Source organism: Lepisosteus oculatus, chromosome 11 (genome assembly GCF_040954835.1).
Source record: "Lepisosteus oculatus isolate fLepOcu1 chromosome 11, fLepOcu1.hap2, whole genome shotgun sequence".
NCBI lineage: Eukaryota > Metazoa > Chordata > Actinopteri > Semionotiformes > Lepisosteidae > Lepisosteus > Lepisosteus oculatus.
The window spans coordinates 6,908,236-6,929,173 of record NC_090706.1 but is presented as its reverse complement, the minus strand read 5'-3'; the positions used below and the strand labels follow the sequence as shown (position 1 = coordinate 6,929,173).

Genomic DNA, 20,938 nt, shown 5'->3' with positions numbered 1-20,938 from the left:
AAGTGTGCCTTTGCAGCCTACGCATGGTGACACAGCTGCCTACTTGAACTAATATACATATAAACACTGTACGTAATGTAGCATGAGATTCTCCCCCTTTTGTTCTTTTTTATTTACCTCACAGACCTGTATGGCAAATTTTCACTTGCATGTGGGCTGACAACAGGAACAGGATTGTGCTAGGAGAGAAAAAGAGAGATCCTGAGAAGTGGGAGTTATCATGAGATCTGCAACAGGCCTTCAACTCCAGCGGAAAAACTGAATCTCCTGATGAAATTTGCACAGCAGACAAAACTTCAGAACTAAGAATGTAGGAGTACTGTATTTTGGTTAAATTCCACTCTGGCCTTGTATAATCAAGCCTCAGTAAATATCCACCTTAATTCAATTGGTGAGGCAATTTCTCACTTCTCTCCTGCACCTGATCTGCTGTGCAGTGATGCTGCTGGCTCACTATAGCCGTCCTCCAGCACCTGGGTGCATGCCGCACTGAAGGGGATGGTGATGTGGTCTATCCTCCTTCTGTGGATACAGCCTGGAATTACAGCAGACATGCCACTTATTCTTAAATAATATTTTTAAATACAGTAATACTAATGATGGAATTAATTCAACGGAGATACGTTTAATAGAACATAGGTGAGTACTGTATATTCCAAAACTTGCTGAGGAACTTTTTTTAAGTGCCACAATTTCAGTTTCTCAAGATGTCATGTAGATTTAGACAATGAATTTTGAATTGATGTGCCTATGATGTAGGGATTCACCACACAATAATTATAATATTATGATAGACTAATGTTATGACACCTTCATTCCACATACACTGTAGAAGCCACTGATTCCTCCACAGTGCAGGTTCACCTCTGGCTGTTATTGATACGTACAGTATACTTAATGCCTCACCGTCTGCCTCTTCATCCGCTGAGAGACACAACGGACTTCCAGCACCTCCATTCCCCTCTCTTCTAAATTGAAATCCGGCCTTTTTCAACGTAAAGTTCAAAGGCCACCAACTTTAATTTTGTGTGGTCCCCCCCCCACTGAGGTGTGTTTGCCTGTCAGTCCTGGCAGGGCGTCAGTGCAAACAAGGGAAGGAAAGGTCAGCCTCTTGTCTGGAGACTTGGCTCCTGCTCTGCAGTGACAGTCTGGCGACGGCTATGTGATCGACCCACAGAAAGGGTTTCATTGTCTTGATATACTGCTCTGCAGAAACGTGTTGTAAATATCTGCATGTTTGAGGTCTCAGAAATCCATCCTTATTTACATCTCATTGTAAAAACCATAGGAAGTATCCTAAAGTCACCGAGGGGTTCCACTTTCTTTTACAGGAGACATTATAGTGATAAATTAAACTCATGAAGAAAAACTAAGCTGAAATGCATTATAACTCAGCAGTAATGCATTATTTCACACTGTAAAAAAAAAAAGTATTTACAAAAATACCTCTATGATACTGCCACATAGAGTGCACTGGATTGGTACTCCAGCAACAGAAAGCAAACAAAGTTCCAAAGAGTGGCCTAAGAGTGGAATGGTTGCAAAAAAAAAACAACAACAAAACATGCACGGCCCAATTTACTAATTAAATTTCACATGAGATCTACAATCACGGGCTTGGGTCTGGGTCATGTCATCAGCTGACTTTGTCACTATAGTCGTGTCATCTTCTGTGCAATCCCCGTGAGAGGGTGGTTCCCTCGGCTCTCACAGACACGGACACCCGTCTGATCTGCCAGGAGCCTGCAGGAGCGTGTGCCGTCGGCGCTTTCGTTGTCAAATCCCCGGTAGGGGGCAGCACTGCGAACAGACAGGCGGCTGGGAGGTGAGCGAGTCGAAGGAACCTGCCCGTATTTTCTCTTTTCTGCCTCGCATGCGGTCGTGAGCGAATATTTCCGTGCGTAGACGTCAAAAGCAAACTACTGGCTTTTCCAAATCGGATGGGTATGACAAAAAATAACTGGCGATTCTTATTGTTTTAAGAAACTTAATCTTAAAGTCTATTTATTGTTTAATTCTTTCTTTTGTGTTGGAAATTATTCTTAATCGCATCTTGTATCTTTGATTCTCTCAAACGTGGAACATTTTGTGGGGGGGGGGTGGGATTTTTAAGAGAACTTGGTATGTATTTACAATAATGTTCACTGTTTCACTGGTAAGCAAAGGGTGTATTAATACATCACTATCTGAACCCCAGCAATACAAGCTTGTGTTTCTTCCTTGTCTCTCCTGTATCAAAGTACAGATGTGTGTTAAGAAAGAAGAAGTTACATCTTTGGGCTGTATGTCTCTAGAGAGACAGATGTGCTGTTGGGCAAGAACAGCACTGTTTTTACTTCATGATTCTGTAATTAACAGGGCAGGAAGGAATCACACGGCAGCAAAGTGTCTCAACAAAACAACTGCTAAAATCCCACTGAGTGTTTGCTGTCGAATGTTGTTTCTATTGTGGGAATAGACTTTGACAGTTGTCATTTAAATGGTGTTCCACGGTCTGCTTAAAATATTTGTCTGGCTGCTAAAATCAGGCCGCTAAACGCAACTCCCAAACTACAGCGAAGAATGACAGGTCGGTGAAGAGCTGACATGTAGAGAAGAACATGCATCCCCAGCTCCCGAAAGAAAACCTTTTTGTTTTAAAGAAGGCTATGCTTTGTGGGCAGCAAATGGCCGACATTACAGCCACTGATGAGCCTTCCTGTCACTTTAATTAACACCTTGAGTGAAGAGCCAGTTACACTTCCCCTGTCCTCTCTGCCAGGACTCTTTGCTACCTGCCATCTAACAGTTTTGACATATAAATGACAAATGTCATTTACAAATGTACTTCTAATACACATAGAAATAACAGCACAGCCCTAAATCCAAATGCCTGAAACATTACTGCTTAATTGAATTGTGAAAAAATCCACAGCGATATTGCTCAGAGGCGGGTACTGTAGTGATCCATTGTGAAATGTACAGTATGCTGTCACAACAGAATTCTCTACAAACTATAATAACCACTATAGTTTTTTCTCCTTTGTGTCACCATAATAATACACAAAGACAGGGTTCTGTAGTTATACCTTTGCTCCTCCTGATTTAGGAGCAAATACCTGATTCATACCTGTATATCAGGATCATAAATCATACCTAATTTATGATCCTGATATACATCATTGATGTATATCAATGATCTAGACCCTGTTATATCTGATTAGAACGAGATTAGCAAAAAAAAGTGTCCACTAACATGCAGGCAGAAGAAAGAAACCATAAATTTAAGATGAGGAAACAGTGAGCCAACAGAAGCTACAGATAACATGTCTTAAATTTTCATTCTAACTAATCTTAAGAAGAAATATAGAAACTATGGTAGCAACAGAGCATTAATTCTGAAGGTAATTATATTGAGACACAGATATTCATGGATGATTTATGTAAGATCAACTGAAACTGGAAAAATGTGTCTGTGAGTCTCTCTTCTAACCCAGACTTTACAATTACAGAAATTGCCTTATTAGCACAAGGAAAGGACACAAATGTACCTTTGTATGTTTCTTCACTCAAACTCTCCAGTCTTAGTAAAGACATCTGAATACTTAAGTATTAGAGTGAACTTGTGGATATTTTCCTTCAAAGACATTCATACAACATTGTGGTTAAAAACTGAGCCAAATTAGGTGGGTGACATTTGAGGCTGGGACTTTTCCTTCTTGATCTTTACAGACCTCAGCTGTTCATGTCAAATGGCTCATTATTGAGATTAGCTGAATTTAAGCTTTGTTTCAGTGTGTTTCATTCGCTAAGCAAAAGGCAGCTGTGAGTTCAATTAGATATACAGTATGTTACACAAGATAGTACTTCTACTCCTAATGCTTATATTCTCTTTCTATCAAAGGAACCATTAGCATAAAAAAAGATCTTAGACACTATCACCATTTTAAAATCCCATAGGATTTTCCCTGTTACAAAATTATTCATCACAAAAACGGAAAATCGAATTTGCAACTCGTGCTAAATTTCATTTGAGTGAAACATTTAATCTGTAACACCAGGGATGACTGAAAATTACCCTTGGATTTGTAGTAATTTATGATTCAGTCTGAAAATTGGTTAAAAAAATGATTCCCAATACCATGATTACAAGTTGACAGAGGTGAAGGAAAGCTTGATTGCCTGTGAGATTAATTTGGCTATGATACTGTCCTCTGATAAGAAATATTCCACAATAGCAACCCTGATGAATCACCTAATTCCTGGCAATTAATGACCATCTGTCTCATATTATCCCTAAATGAAGTTCATTACCAGTAGTGCAGCAGTACACTAATTATTTACCTTTATTTAGCTACATCCAAACCAAGTTTTTATCACATTTATTGACTGGGAAAAACAAACTCTGCATCGCTTCATATCAAAGAAATTTGGAGCTCATAGGCTTGAGTTCTGTGGTTGGTTCTAAAAGGTATTGACTTAAGAATTAACTGGCACATTTCAATAATAACTAAACTACTACTATGACCTCTACTAATACTACTCCATCCACCCATTTTCCAGTTCAGGAGTCACAAGAAATCTGGAGCCTATCCAGGCAAACAGCTTGGGCAAGGCAGGATACAGCAGGGAAGGGACAGCCACAAAACACACACACACACACACACACACACACACACACACACACACACACACACACACACACACACTATTTTCTGAGGATGACACCCTAAAGAGTTCTGCTCCTACTGCACAGATCTTATGCAAGGTCAACACTATGCAAGGTGGGGAATTGCGCCACCTACTGGTCATCCAACACCACCTGCAGCAGCAACTCACTAGTTAATTGTGACTGGGATCCCCTGAGTTTTGCCATACAGTTGGCTGAGTACTGTACTGTCAGTGTAGTGCAGGCATTGACTGGCCAGGGCCTTTTCAGCTTTCAGTGAAACTGTCTTTTGTGACTTGTTAAGACCTTCATACAACTGATTACAAATTTGGTCAAATACATGAATATTTTTTTTTGTGTTGCTAAGAACACTTTCATAAGTTCACCCAAGTATGAGGGAAAACATCTTAAATATGCACAGTAGTTCGCAGCAAACTTATTAACAGTCATAGTGTTAAGTTGATATATGACATGAATTTTTAACTACATCTTTTGTAGAAAGAAATCTGATGCCACAGAAGATACAGTAGTGACACAACAGCCATCAAGTCAAATTAATTTACAAGCAAGCTGTACCGACCTTCACTTGAACTTGTGTTAGCATTGCTTTCCACATTACAGTTTTGCTGATACCAGAAAAAAATTGTGGGTGAGAATTAGATTATCATAACAGAAGACCCTCTACTACAGGACAGGATGAAGACAGTAGCTACTGCGCTTGTACACTAGGCATCTGCATTCAGACCTGCATGATCAGTAAATACACCTTCTAAAAGGATCTTAGCCATATCCAACACATATTATAACTACGGTAGTTCAGGTGGTTGGCTGTGTCAGCATGCGTAGGCTGCAAAGGAACAATAGGTTTATTCCATGTTGAAAAAAAGAAGAAAGAGAACACAACGTTTCGCCGTGGAGCTTTCTTCAGGTGTGAGAGAGACAGGGCAGTAGGCAAAGGTAAAGTAGCAGGAGAACAAAGGCTGGGAGGGAGGAGGAGTGAGAGGCGGGAGCAGGGGACAGACAGAGAGGCCAATCAAAAGGTGTGAAGTCAGAATGGGTGCAGAGTGGTGTGAAATGAATTATTATAACTACTCCTGCATACTCTACAGCAGATTTTCTCAAGAGCAGGTTCCAGAAAGTTTTGAAGTCTTGCAGATGCCCTATTTTTACAGCAGGGCTCAGTATCAATCAGGTAAGGGAAAACAATAGTTCCTGTCTAATCAGAGGAATGATGTTTTCCAGTATAAGGGATACCTTTTAAAATGCTAAAGAAAACATTCTGGGTACATTTTTTTCCTTAAAAAAAAATAAAAATGCACATTTTAAGATATTACTGTTTATTTGAAAAATAGAAACATCCATCCATTTTCTAGCTTAGAGTATGACCAGAGATAATTAAAAACTGAAATTCTAAATCTAAAATGAAATAAAGCAGCTCATGTACAGTATAAATCATCATCATGATAGTACCATGTTAAAACAATCTAATTGATAAGCGATTTCCAGTAAGTCTTATTCCATTAAATATCAACTATATAATGCTTTATGAACACAGATCAATATTTTATTAAGAGAGAGCGGCAGTTGAACTTACTTTAAAAGGAGAAAAAGTGCTGCTAATTTGCCTGACAGACACCAGTGAAATATTAATTCTGTACATCCATGCTGACAGATTCCCACAAGAACAATGAGTCACACATCAGCACACACATTCACCTGAAGGGGATCTCAAGTGCAGAGTCCATATTCTCATCTTCTGAAGCACAGTCTGCAGTGTTATTTTAGACTAACTAATGCTAACTCTCAATAGACCACATCCTGGTGCCATTGTGCAGGATAGGTAATTGAGCAGACAAAGCCATGTACTGTACATAATATCTAGCCTTTAATTTTGGAGTGTATCCAAAGACCTTTAATCCATGTGTATTTTAATTCATGCATTTTATTGTACTATGTACATACTGTATCTGTTAAGGAATAAGAAGTTCACTTGCACTAGTGTTTTTCTTCAAGGTTAATGTAGGAACAAGTTTCAGTCAATTATTCCAAATCCTGCTGAGTGCCGTGACAGCCTGGAGCTTCATCTGGAAACGCATGGCTTAGGGCAGGACCAAGAGTGCCAGTTCTCCCCCTAGATGGGGTGCCAACATTCATTACAGAATGATTAGTATTTACTGCTGGTGCACACGATTCTAAAAGCCACTGCAGGGAATATGAGTTATACAAAACATAATTGGTAAATTGGTTTATCTGTTTAGTTTAAAAAGTGAACAGTGAAAACAGAAAAGGCAATGGATGAATGCTAAAAGACTCTTAACGTTGAAGTTTCTTGTACCCCATCTTGCGCCCATTGCTTGCCGAGATAGGCTCTGGCTCCCCCACAACACTGAATTGCATGAAGTAGTAGAAAATAAAAAAACAAAACACTGAATAACATTTCCAATAAGAGAATAGAGCAAAGGCTATGCTGTAAAACTGGGCTTGTTCTATTTATATCCTACAAAGTCTCATTAAAATATACCCCTAGTGGTCCTAAAGGTTTGATCCTCAGGTTGACTATTCTTAGGAAACTTCTTCAAGGAAACAAACACATATGCTTCCAATTCTATTATGAGATGAATCACAGCTCAGGGGACCCCTCTAACAAAACATCCCCCTAACACAAAAACAGTGCAGCCTTCCCACTGAAAGCTATTACACATTACATCTGCTTGCCTTGTCTTTGTTCGCTTGGTTGCTTGACAATATTGGAGACAGACGTGATCAAATCCAATCAGGAGCACCGATTCTCCTGTGTAAAGCTGCTAGAATATTCTGGATCTGAACCAGAGTTTGAAATGAAGAAATCGGAAGGTACTTAATTGTGATATGGGAATAAACACCAGGAAAGAAATCTGAATAAGAGTAGAAGCCTTCAAAGGACAGTGTGAGATAGTACAAACAACATCTCCCAGCTGGCATACAGGGCTGAGAGCAACAGACATTCTGTGGACAGATTTCCATTAAATGAAAAAAGCACTCTGCTTTTATCTATTTTTTATCATGAAAATATTGCATTTCATAGCAGTAGATGGGCAAAATATCACATACATCATTTTAATTTACAGTACAGCACCTGATTCCTTTGACCAAACTATTTTAACTTAATACAGCAAAGCATCAAAAAGAATTAAAAGAATAGTCCGCATGCATTTACCAGGTCTCACACCCACTTTATGTCATTAGTCCTTAAGTTGAAGCCTGTTGCCCTGCCCGTCCTGTTGGATAAAATATGACATCAGCCCAAAATCTATGTGTTGAGAGACAATGTATTTGAATCCTTACATTTGAAATACATCTCTGTGTCAAACGAAGTGCAGCACCACTGAATAAGTGTTCTTTTATCCATAGAGTAATGTGTGTGTGCTATATTTAATCAAGCTTAATATATTATTGCAGAAACCTTAGGGCTTTAAAATAAATTTGAGTACTCTGGTACCTGGGGCTGCATTGCGTAGTCTGAACCTTTCTGGGTTGTGGGTTCAAGTCCCCAATGCAAACACATTTATTGTATCCTGAGCCAGGTACTTGACCCCAGTTGCTCCAGTCTACCCTGCTGTATAAATGGGAACCAATATTTGAGGAGGGTAGGCCCTGTGATGGGCTGATGTCCCGTCTATGGTGGTTTGGAAGGGAAGTTACAGGATTTTCTCAGTGTCATGGAAACCAGCTCTGGCCTGACGAGCCATTGTCAGTCACATACTGTACAATCTACCTGGTGCTCAAAACTGGTACAGGCTGTCCATGTCTCAATTTCATAACTTGAGCTTCCGCCCTTGAGCAGACTATGGAAACCTTAAAGCTGAACATTTCCACTTCGAATGAAATGACCGTCTGTGGCTTGTTCAATATTGCATTAAATTGAAAATATAAAAAATGTATAATTCTGTGGTAACAGTGGAATATCTGGGTTCAGAGTTTAAATGTCGGAGAGATTTTTACATTATTTGTACATTGTCTTAATGCACTGTTTGCACTTTGTTTTGTTTTTTACACTTGTTTTACAATCGAGAGACTTTCTGTAAGTAACAATTCCATTGTACCAGTACCGGTTACATATGGCAATAAAGTTCAAGTTCAAGATTGTGGAAAATCACATTCTTCAATGTTGTCTTCTAACCAATCGGAAACTTGACATTTCTTGAAGACTTGATAGTGTGCATACTGTATGAATACATGACAAAAGATGGTTTTCATGGAAATTACCGTATTAAATTCACATATAATAATGGGTAAGAAGTGGCCATTGACGTCTATCTGTTCGCTGCCTTATGACATCTTTAAAATCAATTCATGCTTTATTATGCCATTGGGGAAATCTATTGTAGCACAATCCCAACCCAACACAATGACAGACAAAATTTTACCAACCAAGACATCAGTGCAACAGTGTTACAGCAAGATAGGGGAGAAGATAGTTCCAATACATTGTTAGAAAAATCTTTGTCACCCCTAACAAAGCAAATTACACCTATACACAAACTTAACTATTTACAAAACCTAAACCTTATACTGTACCTACTGTATTTACAAAATCTCAATCACATTGTGTGTCCAAGTAATGTTTATTAAATTGACTAGAAATTGAGCAGAAGCACAGCTCCAACAAATCAATGGCAGTTTATTTTCTGTTGTACATTTCCCTTTTCTCTATTAGAAATATTTTTTTTCCTAACATAAATGCACTTCGAGGCAACAGTCATTAGTTTTGCCCTTTGCATGTGAGCTAGGCCAATTTCCATAACTTCTATAACCACCCCTGGACTTGCTGCCAGATGGTCTTGTCACAAATGGTGTCTGAAGCCCCATTTCCATCTCTTCCTTGATTGCAAAATTGTGGCAAGAGTGCCCTCCCTCCCCATAGATTGGCAATTGCAATAAAATTGATTTTGATCAAGTTAAAGGACTGCAAATTCACAATGGACAAGGTGGCAACCATATCATACAACCAGAGCACATTTGAATTTCTGTGGCTCAGGTATGATGGGAGTTGATTCTGAGCCCTGTCAGCTGAAGGGTTGTGATTAATTGTGATTTTGTGGGCTCCAAGATATTCAATTGCACATTTCATAGCTCTGATCCCAGATATGAAACAACACCTTTGAAAATTTCAGAGTGGGTGTGCATATTTACAATGATAATTGGTGGATTTAATTAAAAAAGGTCTTGGCAAGGACAAACTTTCAGGAAAGGTAATGACAACATCTAGTATATTCCTTTCCTCCAACAGTGACACAAACGAAAATTATAGCAGTCTTAATATTCAATCTTCATTCAGACAGCTCACCAGTTCACTAAAACATTAATCAATAATTTCAAACTTAATTTGAATTCTGTAGGATTGGCTGTAGGACAACAACCAAATCAGTTGCAGATCCTGAAGACAAAAATAATCAAAATAACAGTTCCCTTCTTTGGCAAAAACAAAATTAGATGCACTGTTTTAGTAATATGTAATAAGGCCTGAAGTTCTTGACAAACTGTCAATACTGATGTAATGAGTATTTTAAGTAACTAAGAGGAGAATGTTTTACCTTAACTATCTTGCTTAATACTGGCCATGATGTCATAGCTACTCATTGGTGACCCACTGCCCCAGTAGTACTGTGGACTTATACAGTAGGAAAACAATATGCATGGTGAGTTAGTGAAAGGCTAGGTAGATGCAAATGAACTTAAATACAGTAAATACATGACCCAGAGCATCCAGCTCCTTCAACGGGAGCTGATGAATCGGTGACTCAGTGCCCCATGTGGTTAATCTGACAGGAGGGTGGGATAACGACAGCCACGATGCACTCCTTCGCTATATTTACGTCATTCAGAAAATTTCAAATGTCACGCCACCCATATTGTGAATACATACAAGCTCTGGTATACTGTTAATAGAGTGGTGTTACAACCTGTCTCTTTAAATGAAAGAGTAAATACAGAGAACCTGCCAAAATGATGTTGTTTCACATGTAGCAAATAACATACTGTACCATGCTATGCTTACACTTAATGTGTCATGCTTTTAAAATAAACTATTTACATAAAATGCGTCGTGCTTTTCAAAGGACTCTGTCATTATTGTATTCCAAAAAAGCATGGGTGACAATGCTGAACTGTAAAAGCCTGGTAATAATAGACATGGTGGCATTTTTATGGCACTGCACTCCAAACCTTACAGTGCTCTGCTCTTAGCAAACTCTTGTTAGCTGAAAGGCTAATTATACAGACATGTGGGCAAGATTGAAATATAGATTACCATTCAGTTATTTTCAGTATATTTGAAAGCAAGTACAGTAGTTGGTGAAGGAAAACATGTTGATGACAAAATTATGTTCTTTAATAGTTCAAAGTCCATACAAACAAAACAAAAAGCTCCTCAGACTTGGCATCCAAGAGGCTATCAAAGCTGTGCAACAGAAATAGTACAAATCATATGCATTTATAAACAAAATGGAGCTAATGGAACTAGGCAATGCTCCTGGTTGTATTTTGTGACAGTCTAAATCAGCAGGATCCAAACAGTTTATAAATATTAAAAAATAACTGCAAAAATATATAAAAACACCTTATCATCAAGGATCCAGCTCACAATTATTTCTGAGAATAGAGATTTCTTCATTCTAATTACTTCTAATTCTTTCATTTCATCTTAAAACCCACTTCATCGATAAAGTACACTAACACCTGATACTGGCCGAAACCAGAAGAGCATTTTTTTACCTGTATTTCAGAAGAAAAACCTGATAAGATAAAAGATAAAAGCAAAAGATAAAAGCATTCTCAAGTCCCGTACGATCTGTCAGGATAATCTCTCAGCACGCTGTTCCAGCTTGTCATCTAAAATGAGGTCTACAACCACACACAATTTACTAACACCCATACAAAAATATCGGGGTTAAAAAAAGAGGACAACTGCAAGACACTACTGAAAAGGGCTTGAGTGGAAGAACAACAGTTTTGTCATGTCAGCTCATGTGGAACTGCGCAGCAGTCTGTGATGTTCTGAATTTGACATTCTATTGACCCACACACTTCTTTCCAAGCACAATACAGCAGTACAACACAGTATTTGCAGATGGGATAGAAATCCATGTACTGTAAACGAGCACCACTGCTCTTAAACCTGGCAACAGAAAACAGCTGAAGGATTGTGAGAACACCCTGACTACTTTATGTCAGTTTTGGTAACTTCCTTGTGCAATATTATTTGTTTTATTTAGTGGAGCATCTTCTTAATACTGTTATAAGACATTTGGACTATTCTTAGTATTAAATTTAGTGAGTGAGGAACCCGTGTCACAGGTTTGGGCTGATGTGTCACAGTTCGGTCACCTGGTTGGTCCAAGCATTACACTCTGGTCATATGGACAAAACCTGGAGCCTCGAGTAAGGTTAAACAAGCCAAGTACCTGCAGCAAGCGTGATGATGAGGTGGTTAAAAAATAAAGAAGACTGAGGAAAAGGGGTTCATTAGCTATATTAATATTTGGGTAGACTTGGCATGTGCCCTGTATGCCTTTATATAGCCCTATAGAAGTTCAAATAGACAGCTGCATCAGGGTGTAGGGTGCAAAGGAACTAGTAAAGGTTTCTTCCATTCTCAAAGGAGAAGAACAGAAACACATGTTTTGGCTGTGGAGCCTTGACACCAGAAGGCTCCACAGCTGAAATGTTGTGTTTCTTTTCTACTCTTTTCAGCAGGGAATAAACCTTTACTTGTTCCATATACAGTGGCTCTGTGCTTTCAAACTTCAGAAATTCTGACTGCTTTAACTTCTATAAACTCCAAACAAATTGTGTGTGTGTGTGTGGGGGGGGGGGGGGGTGGAGGCTGTCCTTTCAAATTACTGTAGCTCTTTTCAAAATTATTCCCCAGGCCACAAAAGTATCAGTACTCTTGCATTGGGATTTTTAAATTAGCATTTAAAATGAAAACAGAAGCAAAAAACATACACAGCTTTTCAGATAAAAGGACGACCATAGAATATTTCCAGGCAAAATGCTGTATACTGTATGTCTGGCCGAAGAAAAGCTGAGAATTTACAGATGGTGTGAAGTTTCACTGGGAGAGCAGTGATGGTGATGTAACATTGATGGGGCAGCTCTTTGGCATCATGAAGGTTGGAAGCACAAACCAGCTCTGTAGCAGCAGACAAACAGGCAAGTGAGACACATGAAAATGATGAGAAAAGTAAGCACAGTCAACCACAGGGAACATGAAATGGATAAAAGGGATGGGAAAAATGAGATTAACTGGACACCAGGCAATGCAATACGAGCACAATCATAATATAATAATAAATGAAGTCGAAAATGTTAAGATGCAAATATTGATTACTCTCCATTTAATTTCAGTTTGCATATTCACTTCCTATTTTTTTAGTCAAAGGTCAGAATGTGAAGCAGCGCATAATGACATTTTTGGCTTTTCAAAAGCTTCAGTATTCTGTAAGACAGACTCCCAGGAGACTAAAATGTTGGTTTTCTTAGGATAAAACATTTTCCTACAGAATGTTTTCCTTTATGAAGCACGTACCGAATACCTTCTAAAGTGGCTTGTATATGATAGCAAATAAAAACACTGTTATTCAATTAGCAGTTCTGTACAACTGCATTGATTTTAATGAAAATACTTCTTTAGGGAGACATCAGATAACATTCTAATGTCTACTACATATCCTGGCAGGTATGCTACATAATTTAAGATATGTAGCAAACAATTAACTGTGCCAAATAAAACAAATTTTACATTTAGCTAATGCAATACTTACGACTTCTTAGAAAAATGTCTTTGGACAGAACTACGACTGTATGAGACCCAAACAGTACTCCTTTAAAAAAAAACTCCACAGCCATTGTTCATCATTCCACGCAAAATCATGAAGGTGGTTAAGCTTTGCATTAATTTACAGATAATCCAGAATAAAAATCTAGAAAAAACTACAATTTACAGTTTGCATTGCTGAATACAATTCTTTTGCATTTTATTGAGGAGAAACAATGTGCTTAACCTGGAAGTACTGTATATGGATGAATTTATTAATTACTCATGTTATTCACACTTGAAGGAGCACTTCTTTTTCCCCTGGAGATAGTTACTATTAATATACTCCAGAAAACATTTTCAAAGCTAATTTCCAGGATGCGCACAACAGAAGCAAATTATGATTGCACAGAGCTGAAAAAACGAAATGCACAAAAGCTTAGGCAGAACTTCTTAACCTGAGAGGCAGCGAGTGAAGTGGGGAAGTGCATTAGTGTTAGTTCTACAGAAGACCGTCTCTAGTCTTGATTCAGCTTTGTCCCTCAGATTGCTATCCAACTACATTTCCTGGCGATCAGTCTTTTTAAATTCTTTTAAAAAGCTTTTTCTATTGGAACAGTTAGAAAACATGACAAAGAGTATTGTAATCCCTTAGCAACACCAGATAAAAGGGAAATGAAACATGTACAGTACTGTATGTGAGTAATGGCACAAGAAGAAACTGTTTTGGTCACATCCCGTACAGTATATGAATATATGGTAGTATACATCCATTGTTTTAAAATAAATTTAGACTTCCCCAGTTTGGAAATCTTATACCACCATAACAAAGCGCAAGCTTTCAAATAAACAAGCACTGGTGACTCAATCTAGTCTTCTCACATTGAGAGTCCTGCAGCACCTACAGGTGGGTTTGAATAACGCAGTGCTGATGCAAGTCTCACCGATAACAAAGCCCCACACACTGTTACACAGAAAACAAAGAGTAGTTTGTCCACTACAGGCTCAATGTTAGTGCCCAGACAACTGAATGGCACTCATACTCAGTCAATTATAATTAACATAGCCCATATTTTAAACCAGAAACTAGCTTTTTCTTTTTAACACTTTTAAACTGGATGATGAGCTTTTAAATATTTTGGAATTTCTAAAGTGGTGGTAAAGATGGATGTCATTTTCTTGGAAGCATTCTATTGTTTTTAAGACCTTCTCTTTTGCAAGCATTAAAATTGTTTCCTAATGTACAAGCTTCTCGGTCACAAAAAAGAGGAACAGTGTGTATGCTGATTGCAACAGTGAGACTCTATCCACTTCATTAAGTCTGGAAAACTGATGTCCCATAGTGTTTAAGACTCAGATGAATAAACTTACCAAGGAAAGACCCTAATGACTAACCACTGCTACGCTCTATGTAAATTGACTTGTCTGAGAAAAAGAAATGAGTTTTATGCTTGTGCCGATGCTGGGTTTTATGCCTTTGCAGATGTTTTACAAATAGTAGGTGGCTGTTTATTCAGAAATTCTATTTGTGACAGGAGGTTTCAAAAGAATGAAAGAAATGTCTTCAAGAACAGGCAGGTTTAAATTTAATGAACTGCCACATACAGTAGTCCAAGAGATTGATGGAAGTACAGATGCATCAGTCTCTTTGATGATAATAGATTATTACAGGGACAGATTGTTATTGAAGCCTGTGTTCTCAACTCTCTATGTAGAACCGATACTGAACTCTTGTTGTTAGATTTGGGGTCAAAGAGTTTCTTGTGAGAAGGAATGTAATTTAAAATATGTTAGCAGAAAAAGACTTGAACGGCTGTCCTGTCACATTTTATTTCTGTTTCACTGCTCTCTCTGCCACTTGTACATATAATAACATAGACATTTCTAATCATTGAACAATACTTTTCTCTGTGTATTCCATTTCGAGCAAGTCAGTTTTAAAATAGATGGCCTTGAGGTAGTAACCACAGTCTCTACACATTTGAAAGAAAGAAAATCCAAATTAGACTCAACATAGCCTAAAACAAACATGGGAAAATCAGAATCAATTATTCCCTAGGAACATATTAGAGAGGAATATATCTCTTACTTATGGAAGTCAATTAAAAATATGACTGATAGTAGAATCAACAGTTGACTATACAGTAAATCTCCCAGAGTTAAACAATGATTAAGTATCTTATTGGTTTGCAAGTGTCTTCTCACACACAATAAATCCACCAGCAGACAAAAATTCTTTCCTCAAAGAGTATCCCTTCATTTGCACTTTTTAAGGACTTTTCCTTTAGTAATTCAAACTGCTGTTTTCCTGAAATGTGGTTTTGAAAGCTGCCTTCTGTAACTAACAGCTGCTGTAAAACATCACCTTTGTGATGCTTTGTGATGTTTGAAATATGAGGCCTGGTATGCAGTAAAAACTTTGATTCTTGCTACCTATTCAAGCATACTTTCTGAAGGCTAAAGATCTTTATTGGACAGACCCAGACAATGAGAACTCATATGAAGCACACAGCTTTCAGGATTTCAGTGGAACTGATACCCTGCTGTTGTGGAAACACCAACAAATGTGAAACATGCAGAAGGAAACTGATTTGGGGAACAGACGTAAGAACAAAAAGTTTATTTTGTAAAGGAAAGAAGACTGGATTAGGAAAATCCTTGAAGTTCCATTGTTAAGCAGACGGAAATGCAAGAATCTTACAATCTGATATTGTAGCATAAGAATTTCTTGTAGTACAATAGAAAACATTACAAAGTGATATACTATACAAATACATTTTTTTACACAATTTTTCCTGTTTGCGTTTCCTTCTGGTATTTCATATTCAAATGCCAGAACAAATTTTAATTAAGCAAAATAGGATGATTTTTAAGGCTGGTAAGCAAAGTCCACTGGGATTCAGTGGGAAGCTTCAGAAAATGTTTTCACTGCCTTTGCTTGAGTAAACATCCGACTGTATATGTTGGAACACAACCTCGGCACTTGGAAAAACAAGAGGACACATTTCCAAACGTGCTCAGTGATGTTTACATAAAGGAATCTGTCCTCTCGCGCCCTCACGTGTGCAAGTGGAAATGAGCCTGAGGACCCTGTGCCTTTAAAGTTAGTGGGTTGCAATGTGTTCAAGACTTTCAATTGGAGAAAAAAATTGTTTTGGAAAAAAAAATCTTCGAAGGCTTGACAGCATCTGAAGTGCGTCTATAACTTCAAAGACCCAATCACCCGATTCCTAAAAAACTAAACAAGCTAGTTAAGTTTCAAAAGGTACTGACATCCATCTTTAGGTGCTGGCACTTGTCTTCCCATTTCATGACAATCATCGACTTCAGTAGCGGTGGCGATCTTCTTCAAAGTACTATATATGCTAATACATTCCAAGTCCCAGGGCAGAGTTACAATTGGATATTTTCATTACGAGAAGAGGGAGAGGTCCATTATTCAGTGTGTGGTTATATTTCTTTATAAACGCTCTCTGATGCTCATGTCTTATCAATCTCTCCTACTGAAGAGAGTGAAAGACTACTCTTCGAACAGCGGTAACTCCGCTGGTGGAATCATTTCTCTTGTGCTCTTTGTCACACCTAGCTCAACGGGCTGCTGTAGCCCAGCAGTGGATCGTCTGTCTAAAAATATCGGAAAGTAAGGAACACAAAAGGAACCATTTTGCTAAAACTTTCTCAGCCTTGGCCACAATCTAGTAATTTCATCCATTTATCCATTTTCTCACTGCTGTATTCAATACAGGATCATGGGAGGATCCAGAGCCTATCCCAGCAAGCAATGGGGTAAGGCAGGATATACTCTGGATGAGATGCCAGTCATTCGCAAGGCAAACACACAATCAACCCAGAGCCAGTTCTCCCAGAAGCCAATTAACCAAGCAGTATATCTTTTTGACTGTGTAAAGTCCACGCAGATACCACCCAGGAATGGAACCCAGGGCTAACCACTGTGCCACCACGCCAACTTCAAGTGGTTTCATTTGAAAAGAAATCACAAAATCTTTTAAAATTAAGGAAAAATCAAGTTCTGTTTTGCTTAGCACACATCCTGGTAGAATATATTTCTCAACATTAGTGATCTAAGTATTAATAATTGAAGGAGTAATATTAGAAAGATTAGGAATAAGAATTTATAACTGTGACTACTGTATATTATAATGTTTTAGCTTTGCACAATTTTCAGGAATAAAAATGACCCTGAGCTACCAAGTTACCAGCGGCATTGTTCTTCCTGTATTGGTATTGCGAATTGGACTCGCGAGTTGAAAAGAATAGCTGTCTTATTCGTCAAGATTTCCCTTTACAGGGAATTCTCGTTAACCTAACTCAGAAGAGGAGCCAGGACCACTGGTGTGAGATCCCTAAAGTAAATTGATAAAGCTTCATTTACTCCTAGCAGGTAAAACTAATAGAATATTGGAGCTGACACAGATATACAGCATGAAAACAGATTTACTGCTCACACCTCATGATACAAGACAGAAATCAGCCTTTCAACTTCAAGCATATAGAAAAGGCAAGAATATGATTCAAACATTCTCGCTAATAAGGAATAGATACATTTGCCTCACATATATCGGTTTATGTCCAGTAAATTAACTAAGACTAAATGGTTTAAATACCATTCAGAACGAATTGCAGTACACTGTTTTTTTCTCTCCGGTATTTAAATTCACAGGGACTCCTGCTTTTCATTTTAAAATTGGCTTGGATCTTCAAATATGCAGGCTGAGAACTGACATAGGTGGCATTTTAAAAGGGCCATACAGGATGAGGCGCGTTAATGAGTTCCAGAATCTGTTTCCTCCATCCACAGTGATGGAAAGCAGCACATGCTAATAGGTCCCAAAAAGTATTGGTAGTTACAAATCTGCAATTACAAGGGCTAAAACAAAAATAAATTATGTGGCTGCGGCAATGCCACTGTCATTCATTGCACTTCAAAAAGATGCATCATCAGAAAATCGAAAATATTTAATATTCAGTCTTGAATTTCAAGGAAAATTCAAGCAACAAATGGCACCTTTTGAAGGATAAAGCATAACTAAATAATATAAATGAATAATAATTCAATGTAATACAATAAGTCATAGTAACATTACAAAAATACTGTATGTATTTGTTACTACATATAGGGATAACTATGGGTTATTCCTATATGTAATATACTTTATTTGCATGTTTTTCAACAGTTGCAAGGGAATTAATAGGGCTGCATAAGCTCTGTGGGAGTCTTTTCTTAGGTTCACTGATGCAGAACATTTTATTTGGCTTTCCTGTAAGATAACAGATGCATGAAGACACAGAGGTTGCACTTTCTTAGATAATTGCAGTAGATCAGGTAAGTCTTGCTGATGTAGCAGTCAGATTGTAATGTAGTTAAATAAAAAAAGACCCACACAGCATGTTTAAACAATCTAATCCAGGCAGATCACTACAATTTTCCAACACAAATATTTTGAAATTAGTTTCCATCAAGAGACTGATTTATTCAGGACAGGCGCATGGGTCTTCTTATCTTTACAAAGGGGTCAGTCAAGACAAACTTAAACAGCTGCTGCTTGTCTGAACAGCTAAAGATCTCTGCATTAACATAATTAAACAAAACTCACAGTGCTCTACCTTAATAATTTATTTTACAGCTCTGTACAGCAGTAATGATTTGCAATCATGCTTTGGCTTCAAACCTCCCGGGTGGTATTAGTCTAAGGGCTGTAATACTGTAGAGTGAGTGTTACCCAGTGCTGCAACTGAAACAGATATATTATCCCTGAAAGATTTAAGTGTCAAACACACAGTCTCACATTCCTCTTCATGAGCTGTAGTATTTCCTCATGTTGGGGTCTCTATGCAAACTGACTGGCATTAATTGCAAAGATGCATAATTCTAATTGGAAAACCAAGTTTCTGCTGTTTCCTTGACCTGTCTGCTTCTGGATGTTTATGGGTGGTTAACTGGCAACTGGAGAGGATGAGGTCATTTGTGCTGTTAACAGACACTGATTCACTTTCAGTTGAGTCATAGTGCAACATTAATCTGGGAAATAACACAAAGGATTATCTGTTTTATTTGAATAGAATAACCTATACTGTATGTTTCAGAAATAGAAAGATGATGTTGCACAGATAGGTTTACTGCAAACCATCATTCCTTTAATATACTGGTCTTTATGGCTACTACAGTACATACTGTATTTAAGTGCTTGTTACTTCTAACACTGTTTTACATGTTGAATACCGTGTTGAATACCTGCAATGGAAAAGCTTGCTCTGAGAAGCCCTGTTCTACTACACAGTACTGAAGGTCCCTTTCTGAATTATACTTGAAAAACGTTTTTAGGTTTACAGTGCACAAAGGTAATTATAAACAAATTATTTTCAAATGTTTGATTTATTTATTATACATTATTGCAGATGGGCTTACTGTATGAAAACAATCTAGATAGATGTTGCTGTTAACCTCTGAGATCTGATATGAAAATGCACAATAGCAAAAGTGGTTTGATAGCTTTGAGGAGACCCTTGAAGCCCTTTAATCGCTTCTTAAACTTCTCATGGGGAAATATTCACCCACTCCTCCCTGCAGAACTTCTCTAGCTCCTACACATTGCAAGGCCTTCCCTTATCTGCCCTCTGAACCATTTGATCGCTGAATTTGATGCTGACTTTGTATTGTTTTGGTATCACAAAATCCATTTTTGTCCAAGCCTGAACTTCTTGACCAAAGGCACAAATGTTGTGATAAAATATCTTAGTCACTTCGGAATCATCTGTCCCGCAAATCTGACAAGGATACCAGGACCACAGGATGTGAAAGAACCTTAAAGCACAACAGATCTCTCTTTATTCTTCTCAGGAGAAATACCACAAACATCATTCTTTTTTATAATTAGTTGGACCTTGCTAATCATACTGCTGGTGTCCAAAAACTCACAATTTCATCCAATACACCCATGTGGTGCTATTAGACGTAGGAATTAATTAGGTGCCACTTGGCGAATTAAATTATTTTCTCTTTTGTTGCTCTATAAAGTTGTTGTAGTCACAACTGTTGAAAGACCCTGGTGTGCATCTACATTTGTGTTCCTTAACCAAATTTAGATGGACTTCATCAGGAATAAATGTGAAGGCCACTACTATGTCCAAGCTACAGCACACTAATTCAAAAACTAAAATATACAGAGTATTTAGTCAATTCCATTAACATACAATGTACAACATTATGGTAGTTTTTGATGTGCTTAAATTCTTAGTGGAGAAAGATACTACACAGTAAAGCAGAAACTCCCTTTTTTTATGTGTTACCACTTGTACTTTTTAAAGATATTTTACTTACTCACAGAAAAAACAAATATTGATATTGTACCTGACTCTAAGGCAGTTGTGTGAAGTCATGGTAAGCCACAGAAGCTCACTGAAAATACTCCACTAAAAGCCGTGCTGTATAAATGAGTCTCCAGGCCACCATTGTAAATGATCATTTGTTCTTA

At 37.9% G+C, this 20,938-nt stretch overlaps 1 protein-coding gene across 10 annotated transcripts in view; it reads right to left on the bottom strand.

The window, feature by feature from the left end:
- LOC102697294 (regulator of G-protein signaling 20-like) overlaps positions 1–20,938 on the bottom strand; it is a 148,938-nt gene that overhangs the window by 47,836 nt on the left and 80,164 nt on the right. For 6 of the 10 annotated variants that reach the window (XR_011191013.1, XR_011191012.1, XM_069195469.1 and 3 more), the window contains 2 exons: positions 379–535; positions 118–179 (listed from right to left, as the gene is read on the bottom strand). The exons of 3 other annotated variants lie outside the window; for them this stretch is intronic. The gene's annotated coding sequence lies outside the window, so the exon portion shown is untranslated. The remainder of the gene's footprint in view (positions 1–117; positions 180–378; positions 536–20,938) is intronic. One more of the 10 variants, XM_069195468.1, reaches the window with a different exon arrangement.